This window comes from Echinops telfairi, unplaced genomic scaffold (genome assembly GCF_000313985.2).
Source record: "Echinops telfairi isolate 266 unplaced genomic scaffold, ASM31398v2 ScPeMD7_60;HRSCAF=208, whole genome shotgun sequence".
Lineage (NCBI taxonomy): Eukaryota > Metazoa > Chordata > Mammalia > Afrosoricida > Tenrecidae > Echinops > Echinops telfairi.
Window position 1 is genome coordinate 25,897,047 of NW_022103958.1, and position 13,933 is coordinate 25,910,979.

A 13,933-nucleotide genomic window follows, 5' to 3' on the forward strand; every position below is an offset into this window, starting at 1 on the left:
TCAGCGCTGGACTGTGCATCCTCTTCCCTCACATGCCAAGAAGCTGGTCTGAGAAGGACTCAGATTCTGCACCTGCACACCAGGAAGCCTCCCTTCTCCTTATTGGCACAAGCACCAGCCCGTCTCTTCACCTCATTTGCATATTTCCCCCGATCTAAATCCTACAAATATCCCACTGCCCCACTTACTGGCAAGATTACCTTGACTTAACTCACTGGGTCTCGGAACTGCCCAGGAGCTCAAGCTGTTCCCGTCCCTCTCTCTGCTCTCCCTTCCCTCCCGGGAGCTCTTTCCCTCCCCTACTAAAGCCGCTCTTAACCTCACGTTCTTTGTCTCAATCCTATCTCCATTCAGCGTCTCAGTGTTGACCTCTCACTTATTTATTATTTATTTTCAGTCTTATTTTTCCCATGGTTATATGTATATCTGCCATGGTAAAAATAAGCCTCTGAAAACAAACAAATAAATAAGTTACAGGTGTCTCTGGATAGCCATAGGTTATATACTAGCAGAAGAAATGAAGACATCTTTTATAAGCAAGGGTGAGGTGCCCAGATAATATCTGGGTAGCCATGTTACATTGAGCTCTTTGCCGAGTACATAGTAGTAAGTGAGCCACAAGGGTTTCATCCTTATGCGCTTCTCTTTTCTTTCCCACAGACGGGCCTTGGGAACATGTTTGCAAAGGCAGGGCTCCCCTTTCAATAAGCCTAAGGTCCCCTAAGCAATTAAGATGTGAAACCATTTTATGGAGATCTCCCATCCTACATGATTAAGATCCTTAATATTACTGAGGATTTTTTTTTATTCTAACAAATAGTACTATCTTTTAAAAATTTACTGTTACCAGTCAATTAATGATTAAACCCAAACAGAACTTAGGGCCCGCCACTAAATTCCAACTCCGAGCGACCCGACACAGGGTTTCTGTGGGAGGAAATCTATACAAGAGTAGATAGCCTCATCTCTCTGCCTCCATGCTGCTGCCCGAGAATCAGCAGTGCAACTCTTTTCTGGCAGCAGCAGCAGACTTAATTGTTGCCCTGGATGAGGCTTTATCATTTATAAAATTATGAAACTAAATTTACATCTATACCTGTGACCAGTGATCTTTGATCTAGATAGACCCAGTGCTTTGAACTAGTCCATTCCAGTTTGACGTCCACCTGAGAATTTGCATATCCACCCCAGGTATACTGAATCAGAAACTTTATTTTAAGGAGATTTTCAGGTGATTTTTATAGAACCCCAGGTGATGCTTCTGCACATGTTATGGATTCCTACGGAGCCCGCGTGGTGTAGTGGATAAGCATTGGGTTGCGATCCGCATGGTCTGCAGTTTGAAACCACCAGCAGCGCTGCCTGTCCACTGGGCGTTCTACTCCCTACGACAGTTACAGTCTCGGAAACCCATAGGGGTGTCAAAGTGACCCCCTTTGAGTGAGCATTGACTCTATAGCAGCAACTTTCAGGTTATGTATACTTTAGTCTTTCTTGGAGACCTTGATTAGAATCAGTAGATTCTGATTCAGTGTATATCTTGGTGGAAATGCAAATTCTCAGCAGGTGGTCATACTGGAATGTGTTGGTTTCAGAAGCCCTGGATAGGCAGAAACATCTTATTACTGGATAAAACAATCATTAACAAAAGCCAAAGTCCAAAATTAAAACTTTAACTAAAGAGAAAATAGGCTTGTAGCTTGTGCAAATTGCTAAATAAAAGCATTTAAAATTATAATGGTGTAGCTCTTCCTATAAGTTGTCCATTTAAAACTTTAACCAAGAAGATTGTTCTTAGTAGTAGACTATTTATTGTGATATCATTCACAAAAGCCCACTTGTGTGTCTCAAACTATTTTAATTTACAACCAATATTTTATTTGACATTCACAAGGTTGTTTTCATTGCACAGCTGAGAAAACGAATCCTCAAATTTGTAGTGTAGAGAACTTAAAAAAAAACACCAATTTGTTCCATCATAACCTGTCCACCACGATACTCTGCCTTTTAAAATACGTATTTCTGCCTTAGGAGGTCACCAGCTGATTTTCAAAAGTCCTTTTTGCATTCTCTGACAGATTTTCAAGTTCAGTGGCTTCTGGAGGCCATAATTCTTAGTCAAGGAATAAGATTGCTCTTCAGGGAACAAGAGCATTAAGCTTAACTATAGATGGATCTATTTTATAAAAATCAGAGCTCCTTTTAAATTTTAAAATTAAATAATAATTTTATTAGGGGGTCACACAACTCATCACACTCTGTACATACGTCATTTGTGTCCAGCACATTAGTACATATGTTGACTTCATCATTCTTTCAACACCCACTTTCCACTTGAGCCCTTGGTGTCAGCTCATTTTCTCCCTCCCTCCCCGCTCCCCTCTGTCTTTGAACCCTTGATAATTTATAAATTATTATTATTTTATCATATCTTACCCCATCCAACGTCTCCCTCACCCACTTCTCCGCTGTCCATTCCCCAGGGAAGAGGCCATGTGTAGACCTTGTCATCTGTTCCCCCTTTCTCCCTCACCTTCCCTCCATCCTCCTGCTATCGCCACTCGCTCCACTGGTCCTGGGGGGTTCATCTGTCCTGGGTTCACTGTATTTCCAGTTCCTATCTGTGCCAGTGTATATCCTCTGGTTCAGCCGAATATGTAAGGTAGAATTGGGATTATGGTAGTGGGGGCGGGGAGGAAGCATTTAAGAACTAGAGGAAAATTGCATATTTCATCGTTACTACACTGCACTCTGATTTGCTCCTCTCCTCCCCGCAGCCCTTCTGAAAAAACATCACCAAATTCCTGCCAGGAAGGCAGGACCCAAAGGCCAGCTGGGTCCATAAGCCTGGATTCTGTGCTTTGCATGAATGTTCAGATATATATTCATCCCATGTTTAAAAATAAAAACATTGCTGAACTGCAATTTGGGTGACCAAAAAAAAAAAAAAAAATCAGAGTTCCTGATTTTGGATAGGAAGATTAGCTCCTTTCCCAGGTAAATTGCACATTGTCCTTAGTTGCCATCCAGTCTCTTGTGGCTCATGGTGCCTATGTGTGCAGAACAGAGATGCTCAATAGAGTTTTTAATTCTGTGTGAAGCAGGGAACCTGACACTTTCCTGGGCACCCGTGGAAAGGTTTAATCTATCAAATGATCAGCTAATAGTTGAGTAGTAACCTGCTTCCATTACTCAGGGCTTTTGTTAACTCATATACAAAATGTGAAAGCAAAAAACAACAGCAGCATTTATCCCCTTCCCCAAAGAAAAACAACAATTCCCTGCCATTGAGTTGTTTCTGACTCGTAATGACGCTGTGCAAGATTAACAAAACTTTTAGAATCTTTTGGGAGCAGACGGCTTCATCTATCATCCCTGGAGTTACTAGGTTTGAACCACCAACCTTGTGTTTACTAGTTAAAAACTTACCTGACAGTGTCACCTGGACTCCTGGCCATGGTAGATAGAAGCTCCTAAATCTAACACACCCAGATGAAACCAAATACAGAGATTATCTTATTTATGTATTCGATTTACTCTTCTGTTTGTTTTATTTTCCTCATCAGCAAGCAGTGAGGTAAATTTAATTCAATGTCATGTCCATGTGGGCATTTTCTTTGTTGTTAACTAAAAGTGAAAAACATTAAGAAATCATGTTTATTGGTTGAAATCAGGACATTGAAGTGTGGCAGGGGTGAGGTGTGGGTTTCCTTTTACCTAGATGAAAATATTCTGTGTGGCAGGGAAAATGTTGGAGGATAGACCCTTTTTATTTATTTTTTAATACTTACAAGTTTAGTTTTTATTTGAAATAAGATATTTACAATTCTGAATATCCACAAATTATATATAGAAAATATAGATTTTTTTTAACTAAAATTGTTTGGCTTAAAACTTGAAAATACAAATTACATTAAAGAAGACTTCTTGATCTCAAACATTTCCTCCAGTGGAGACATTACTAGGGAGTGGGGACTGGGGACTGGTGTACCAGAACATTCTGAACCTCCTGTAACCAATAACAAAGTACCAATCACCGGCCTAAAGGTTGGCCTGAGGCAATTGCGGGAAGTCAGCCAAAAGTATTCTGCTCTTCCAATTCCTGGTATGTTCATTGTAAAGAGTAACCACTTGTTTTGGTTTGTGTGGAAGAGCTTCAGTTTATGCGTCTGTCCTAGTGCCACATGACTACTGATTTCCCTCCCCACTGAGCCTGGAGGATCATAAATTACATGCTGCTGCTATCAATAGAAGACCCTCTGGACTCTATTTTTCAAGGAATCTGGTGGCATAGTGGATTGTGTGCTAACCACAAGAGCAGCAGTTCGTTACCACCAGGGATTCTGTGAAAGAAAGATGAGGCTTTCTACTCCTGTTACAATCTCAGAAACTTAGAAGGAGACTTCTACTCTGTTCTATAGGATCACTATGAGTTGGCATTGACTAGATAGGTTTTTAAAAATATATTTAATATATCTATTTTTTAATATAGATATATTAGGCATATGAACTGTTTTATTTATTTTGCATATTTAATTACTTATATATTTTAAAAGTTTATATAGCTTTCACTCACAAATTCCTTGTTTAATTAAATTAATTCTAGTATTAATATTCCCCCTAGTAAAAAGAAAAGAGAAAGCAACGAATATGTATTGAGAAGTTTCTATATGATAGATACTGTGCTATGCTCTGATATAAAGTATATTTTTGATGGTCCAACTACTCTGCAAAATAATATTACTTTTATGAGAAAGGAAACAGACTCAGAAGGTTAAGTAATCAACGAAAGTTACACATATACTGGGAAGATAGCATTTGAACGATGCAGTACAATACCATTTGATGTGCAAGCTCAAGATTCTTTGAATATTCTACCCTATCACCCTTTGAATTTACTCTGCAGCCTTGAGTAAATTTTTTTTAGAGTCTATAGCACATAATGAAATGAAAACTTCAGAATAACCCGGTGTGGTATTACCTTCTTCATTTTTAAGGTAAGGACACTAAGAGCCAAGAATTAGTTTTGTTTGTTTAGTTCAAGGTTGCATTGCAATTTAACTCAAATTCGATTCATTTTGCTTTAGAGTACAAATTCATGTCACCAGTGTTCTTTTTGTTATCAATATTTTTAAAGAAATTGTACAATTATGTATGACATGATTGAACTATGGGATGATATGACATATGTATTGGCTCCCAATTTACAGAAAATTAATCTATCAATTTAAAATAAATAAATAAAGGCTTAGATCCAGGAATGGGATTTCGGCGCACACTAAATCCTAGTCAGAACTTAAGAAAATCAGTTCTTACCTCAGGGCCCTGCTCACTACTCACCTTCATGAAATGATCACTGAAGATAAGAGTGCCACAGCACAGTGTGGTGAAGAAAGCAGATGGTGCCCGGCTATCAATCAGAATAGTGTCTGGGGTCTTAAAGTCTTATATTCAAACAAGCAGTCATCTAAGCGAGGAGTGAACTAAGTCCACAGAGTCCAAAGAGAAGAAGCAGACCAGCTTACAACGACAAAACTCGAAAATGGTGAGGAGACAAGTATCAGAGCAAAAATTAGGAATACCCAATTTGTGGAGGACTACAGTAAGAACCCCCAAACCATCCACAGAGTATCTGGTCAGGCTAAGCCCCTGATAAATCAGCTCCAGCCACAGGCAAGAGTCTCCATCGACCTTACTGCCAGGCAGAGACCACTGCAATCTTGCTGATGCGGGATTGAACTCGACCCTTGGCCAGCTGACCACCCTATAGATGTGACCTGAATCTCTTCTGGGTACAAGGGTCTCTTACTGGTTTCATGACAGACATCTTTTTCCCGGCTTTTTTGCATATTGTTGGGGGGTCTTTTTCTTTTTATGCATTATTAGTATTTTTGTGTATACTATTTGTTATTATCCTTACCACCTTACCACAATTTTGTTCTCTATTGTGGTCTGCTGGGTCTCCCAGCTGTGAAGCACAGGAGGAGTGAGGCATAAGGATAATAACGGATGCAGGGGGATATGGGGGGTATAGGCAGGGGTGGTGGGGGATAGGCAGGGCAAGGGAATTTGGGGAGTGAGGAAGATGGGAAACATTGTCAAATAGTGAGGGGCTAATGACTGGAAGTGGAATATGGTCCGAGATAGTAACTATGGATGACTCCCATAGATGGGAAGACACTCAAATTGGGACTGGGGAGGAGCTGATGTTTCCAAGTAGAGTCAATCATGGTGATGAGGAACAAAGCATAGGGGAGTGAAGCCTGTTGGAACGTCATTCACTCAGGGGACACAATTCAGGGTAAGAAGAAACATGCAAAAATCTCCTAATAATCAGATCTTAGAATGTAAGAAGTATGAATCTATGGAAATTGGAAGTTGTCAAAAATGAAATGGAACACATAAGGACCTATATGCAAGGCATCATTGAGCTGAAATGGACTTGGATTGGCCATTTTGACTCAGAAAATCATATGACTTACTATGCTGGGAATGACAGCCAAGAGCAATAACATTACATTCACTGTCAAAAAGGACATTTCAAAATCAATCTTGAAACACAATGATGCCTGTGATAAGATTACATCTATCCAACTCAAAGGAAATCCAATTAATACAAGTATTATTCAGATTTATGTACCAACCACAAAAGTTGGTCATGAATAAATCAAACATTTCTACCAAAGTCTTAAGTCAGAAACTGATCAGTCATGCAAACAAGATGCCTTGATAATTATTGGCAAGTAGAATGCCAAAAGTTGGAAACGGAGAGGAAGGAACAATAGGTGGAAAATACAGTCTTGGTGATAGAAAGAAAACTGGAGATTACTTGATAGAATATTCTAAGACCAACAACTTGTTCAAAGAAAATACTTTTTTTCAACAACATAAAAGGATACTGATTGTACACATCAATTTCTCCAGATGGAACACTTAGAAGTCAAGTTGACTACATCTGTGGAAAGAAGCACTGGAGAAGCTCCATATTAGCCGCTGGAAGCAGGCTAGGGCCGACTGTGGAACAGACTATCAACAGCTCATGTGTAAGTTTAGGTTGAAGCTGAAGCAAAGTAAAACAAATCCAGCAGAGCCAAAATGCATCCTTGAGTCTATCCCAGCAGCATTTCAGGAAGATCTCACCAAAAGATTTGATGCATTGAACATTAATGAGAGCAGACCTGACGAGCCGAGGGAGGACACTGAGAACAACATACATGAAGGAAGCAAACGGTCATCAAGTAGACAGGAAGGAAATAAAAGATCAAATGGGTGTCAGAAGAGATTCTGAAACTTGCTCTTAATTGTAGGGTAGCTAAAGCAAATGGAAGAAATGGTGAAGTTAAAGAACCAAATAAAAAATGTCAAAGGGCAGCTACAGAAGACAAAGCCAACTATTATAGAGAAATGTACAAAGACTTAGAGTTAGAACATCAAAAGAGAAGAACATACTCAGCATATCTAAAAGGGAAATAACGAAAAAAACGTTCAATCCTCAAGTTGCAAGATTGAAAGATTCTCTAGGCAAAAAATGGAATGATACAGAAAGCATAAAAAGAATACAGAGTCACCCTATCAGAAAGAACTAGTTAACATCCCACCATTTCAGGAAGTAGCATATGAGCAAGAACCAACGATGCTGAAGGCAGAAGTTAAGCTGAATGGAACACCTTAGCCAAAAGTGAGGCTCCAAAGAAGAATTCCTCTGTTTGAATTGTGGTGTTGGAAAAGAATATTGAAAGTCGCATGGGCTGCCTGAAGGAAAAGTAACTCTGTCTTGGAAGAGGTACAGCCAGAGTGTGCCTGAGAAGTACACTTAGGGAGACTCTTTCTTCCATACTTTGAGGCTTTTGTCAGTAGGGATCACATTAGAAAGACGTCATGCTTGCTGAAGTAGAAGGGACACAAACAAGAAGAAGGCCTTTCTGTTGGGCTGGGTTGCCTAGAGAAACAAATTCAGTGATATGTGCATGTAGAAGGGAGAGCTTTATATCCAGAAAATTAGATCTAAATAAAACATCCCAGGCCAGTCCAAGTCAAGTCTGCAAGTCGACAATAGTCCATAAATCCCTCTTTACACACAGACAGTCACATGCAATGATGCAGAATATCACAGGCCAGTGGGTGAAAAATCCCATGGATACAATGTTTATGGAAACATCACAGTCCTCCTGAGTCTCTCTGGTTGGCCGACAAACAGACGGTGAGAGCAGAGAGAGAGGCAGGCAGGCTCCCCGAGCCTCCTTGTGAAAAGGCCACATTTCTCAGGTGGGTACCATCAGGCTGTCACCTGAACAGGCCATATTCCACTCCTCCACGTCTATATCCTCCACTTCACATAGAATTATGTAACTACCACAGCCTTCAGAGAGACGGATTGATACAGTGCCTGCCACAATGGGCTTTAGGAAGGATTTTGGGAAGTGTAGGAAGAATTGTGAGGACGCACAGGACCTGGTGGTGTTTCATTCTGTCGTGCATAGGGATGCTCTGAATAGGAACCAACTAACTGAATGGCACCTGAACACCAACTTTCCCGAATTTTAGAATATATAGCGCACAGAAATATCATCTGCAAAAGTACCCCCCCTAAACATGTTTCTACAAATTCTAGTTCTAGGACCCCTGGTGGTGTAATTTTTGCAAGTTGAGCTGCTAACTGCAAGATTATCAGTTCAAATCCACTAGGCACTCCTCAGGAGAAAAAGAAGCTTTTTGGCTCTCCTAAATATTTAGAGCCCTGGAAATCCACAGGAGCAGTTCAGCTCTGTCCTCTTGGGTCACTATGAATTGATTCAGTGACAATGATTTTGGTTTGCTTTGTTGTTATTATTGCTGTTTTTCCCTTTCCTCTAGATCGCGTGTTTTTATATAACATTGTTACTTCATGGTCTGAAATTACATAGGGTGGGAAAGTTTAAAACATTCACAAAGTAGATCATACTCCAACTTTTCTAGAATGTAAGCATGACAAGGAGTCAGTTGGAAAATACAGTGGTTGAAAATCACAAGAGCAACACAAAGCAAAGTCAACTGCAGACATGCCTTACAGACTCCAGCTAAGCCAGAACGTTTACAAGGTTCATGGGGGAATTCCCACTTCATTATACAAGGAGTGTTTGAGAGAGGCAGAGAAGAAAAGAGGAGAAAGTGTGGTCTGGGGAGAGACGTGGGGAAAGAGAGCAAAGAGAAGATAGGAAGATAGAGAGGGACAGGGAAGAAATATAACAAACCATACAACACTAAGTCAGTGCAATATAATAGCGAGGATTTCCATAGTCTAAACTTCCAAGACACAGAAAAGAGCAAAGGCCAGAGGCTCTCTGAATCAGAAATTGGACTTTTGTCCCCTAGTGTTTTAGAAGTAAATATTTATGCGTGATAATATGGTTACTGCTACTTTATTTTCCCATAGACTATTCTTTACAGTATAGTGCTGGAAATTCTAGGTTCACATATTGAAACGTGATAGCACTCAGTAACAATGACAGCAATAGATGCCATTTATTAGGTCATTAGCATGCACCCCACTCCTTACAGCTACCCAGTGACAAAAATTCCATTCTCATTTTAATTTATTTGATGGGCAAATAACTTACTAAAAGAAATAAAGATAGAAAATAGTGAAGGAAAAATTGGAACCTCGCTCTATCTGACTTAAATATCCCATTTGCTTCATTATTAATAGTAATAGCTTCCACTTCTTGAGCATTCAACTACATATCAAACATTTGACATTTATTATCACATTTAAATTCATTCCAAAACCATTAGCAGGATCTTCAAGTACCAACCTCCAATTTTAAAAAGTGCTGAGAGAATTAAAAGAAGAGAAGGAATATGCATAAAATAAAGTGAATTCAGTCCCCTCAGCAGGAGTGGACTAGTTAAAAGATATTTTCTGGGGTTATAGATGAGTATGTCTTTAGACTTCCTGGGGAAAGCTAAGTAAGCAAATTGTGTCATCTCATTTTTACACATACCCCCACTATATCCTACCTTAGAATCAGGTTATATAGATGTGGTAGCTACATAATCTGGTGTCAATTTGGGACTTGAGAGTATTAAGAGTAAAGGGGTGGAGTCTAGTCTGTCAACCAGGTCATAGACAATGAGGCCTCTGTGTGAGCATGGCCTTCTCCTGAGAATTCTGGGAACTCCAGTTGTTCCTCCTTGGAGGCAGAAGACACTTCTCTCTCTCTGCTCACTCCCTTGGAGACTCTTTATTGACAAGACTCACTCCCTTGGAGAATTTTTACTGGCAAGGCCAACTCTCTGTGAGACATCCCTGAGGAGAAACTACATGGACTGACCCTGATGCTGCCTGGGTTCTGGAGAAGCCACACGGAGACCTCTGCCAGCACTGAGATGCTTACAATACCACTGGATCCACAGAATTTCCTACCCACTGGCCTGTGATCTTCCTGCATTTGCCGTCATTGCATGTGTTTTGTGAGCCAGAAGAAGAATTTATAGATTGGTATCGTACACATGGGCTCATATCAGACTTAGGGACTTGATCGGGACTGGGTTGGGATGATTCCTCAATATTCAACTGGTCTTGTATATAAACCTCTTTCTTATACACATGTGTCTATGAATTTGTTTCTCTAGTCTGCCCAGACTAACACAATAGAGTTTCATAAAGAAGTATAGCCTCATGAGATAAACTAACTATCCATTGGCCAAAAGTTGGTAGATGATTTGGCTGAGATTTCAAATCAGATTTGTGTGATTTTAATGTGGGAAGAGGTATTCTCCATAAATTTAAACAATCTCCAATATACCACCTAGAAAGTTACACCCTGATGGCAACTATATTTATGAAGAATTTTGTAGGTATCATGAACCAAAATTGAATATGATCCAGGGACTGTCAATTTACCTAAGGAGGGAATCAAGTCTTTTAGGTAGCATTCCCAAAGACATATACAGATTAACATGAGGGACTCAGTGCTTTAAGAAGAGTAAGTGATCTGAAACCAGTGTAAGCCCCTATTACTGCCATTTTGCTTTCTTATAAATGACAATAATGTCTTTAGCACATTGCTAAACACTTTGAAGCATAATCACACAGATCACGCTTTCAAGAGTTAGTTTTGAAAATCTATCTGCTGGAGTTCCTCAGTGCATTTTTTTGCCTGAAGCTAGAACATATTTATTTGTATATTTCTAGTGGTAGCAAATATTTTCTAAGTTTCAGTTTAGGGAGCATAAAAAAATCATTCATAGTGGCACACAATGAGGGGAGGGAGTGGCATGAGGAATACTAGAATTGGTAAGAAATGTGTCTAAAGAGTTTCCATGGTAACTGACACAATTGTATCTTAGCTTACCAGCAATATTATGCATGGAGTGCATTTGCAAATAATCCGAGTAATAAATATCATAATATTAAGACTCATTTGAATTTAATGGAGATCTAATGCGTTTACTTATCATGTACTTGAGAATATGGCAATATTACAAGGTTAACACAAGAGATTCTTGGTTATTATTGCTTTATATCACTGTAGATATGTTGATTAGTAATTTTCAGATCCATATTAGGATAGAGCGACTGGATTATTCTCTGATACTTTAAAAAAGTCTCCACCACAGCTGGAAAAATAAGTTGAAACTACCATTTTAAGAAGTATGTAGTCCAGAGAGAACAGGTTTTGAAGTCACCAATGTTATATTTGATTCTAATATCATTATTTAGTGTCTGTATGATACTGACCTTAATGTCAGTTGACTTCAATAAGTATCATTTCTCTCTTCATTTGTGAAATGGTGTCATTGACACCAATTTTAAGAGATTTTTACAGCTATGTATGGCTTAAAATAAGATAAACTGAAAAAACAAAACCAAACTCATAGCCATTGAGCCTCTGTTGACCCATAGCCCCTACAGTACAGGATGGCCCTTGTGGGTTTCAGAGACTGTAATTCTTTACAGTAGTAGAAAACCCCTTCTTTCTCCCGCAGAGCCACTAGTAGTTTTAAATTGTTGACCTTGTGGATCACAGCCCAACTCGTACCCAAGATGCCACAAAGATTCCTTTCAAAATAAGATAGGACATAAGAAATTATGAGGCACACAATAGGTCCACTTACCCTTTTATTACGAGTCCTAATAAAAAAAAGGTGTTTCTCTTAACATGTATTCAGCAAAATCTCTTCCATACTGGATAATTTAGTAGTTACCCCTTTGCTTTTCCATAAAGGGGGTAGGCTGGGTGATGGTGCTTGGGACCACCTGAGAGATAATTATGGAAGGACTTTGATCCTCATGTCCAGTTGCCCTCTTAACATAGATCTTTCCTTTAAATGCTCTACTTGTTTACTTTAGACTTGTGCTGCCATAGTCTGCTTTTTAATTAAATTATGTTCACTGAGAGTTCTTAATGGACACTGAAATTTGCCTCCCAAAGGGTCGAGTCAACATCTTTTGTTCACATTTGTTCGGTGTATATCATACAATACAAATGCAAAACAGCTTAACTATGATCACATTTAGCTAAATGGATTCTGGGAAGCTGATACTACAGTGTGTAAAATATAATTTTTATTAATCCAAGAAAAATGTGTTTAGGATAGATGGCTATTTTAGTGTTTAAAAAAAAAGTTGCAAAAAATGTTCCCAGTTTTTTTTTGGGGGGGGGGAATTTCTATGTTCCCCTTCGCCAGAAAAACAAGCAAATGTGAATTAAACATAGATTATTAATGTGGAAGGAACTTCTAATGTTTGAATGATCTCATTTAATAAATTAAATATAGGACAGGAACTCTCAGAAACTACTTAGGGTATATCAGAAAACAAAACAGACAAAATCCTTTAGGGAGTGTGCATTCCAGGAGAGAGGAGGATCATGGAGATCGGTACTGTTTCCACGTGAAGGCTAATCAAAAGCAGCAGGATTCATTGACTCCTCAACTGCAGGCTTCTGGTATTTAACCTTGGACCTCATTGAAGTAATTATGATGCTTTGTACAACAGTAAATCTACTTGTCCAAGCTGTTTACAAGCCTTTTGGATTGAACTTTAATTCTTAGGTTGTGTTAATATTAAAATATGAAGTTACCAAGACTCTGAAACTAAAACGTATGTCTAATTTTCTGCTGAGACCACTGCAAACAAAAATCTGTTATGTAATTAGAATATCTCATGACATAAATAATTAAAAGTTAAGGTAAAAATATTAAAGACCTAGTTTTCCATTCATCCTCCATATCAACTCTGCAAAATAAAAGTTTAAACAAGACACCAGTAGTGCCTAACATAGTCTTGACATACTTAGAAATAACTGAAAGCATATTTTGCCCATCAGAGATTCAGCTCACAAAAAAAAAAAAATCCATAGGGTTAAGTAGGGAGGGAAGACAGTGTCCAAATGAAATCACTAAGCAAAGGTTTAATGAGGTACATACTGTAGATGTTAGAAGGAACATTAAAGTCTCCTCTGTTACTCTGAAAATGCATTAGGCATGTGCCTAAACTTAGTTCTCCTTTTCTGCATTTTTTTGGTTATTTCATAAGTTTTCTTTAATGGTTACCACTTGCTGAGCATTTATAGGACATTTCTTGTATTTCTATCTTTAATGAGCTGACCAGCTCACAATATCTGACCTACTCTTTCACACACCCCCACACCCCCCAACAGAGATGCCTCAAAATGAAGTAGAGGTAGTTGCAGACAACAGTGTAACCACAAAGGAACCACCTGTAGGGGCTATTTCCCTCACGATCTGGAGACATAAGGACGCAAGTCAGGGAAGGATTCCCAAAGCAAAGAAGCCTTGAACGAGATCTCATAGAATTGGTCGATTTGAAAAGGGCAAGACGTCTGGGGAGCGAGGACAGACAGCAAAAGTAAGTTTATGCCCCAAAGCTTACTGGAAGGATTTCAAAACAAGTAACAGGGGATCTGATGAAAGAAGACTGTATTTCACT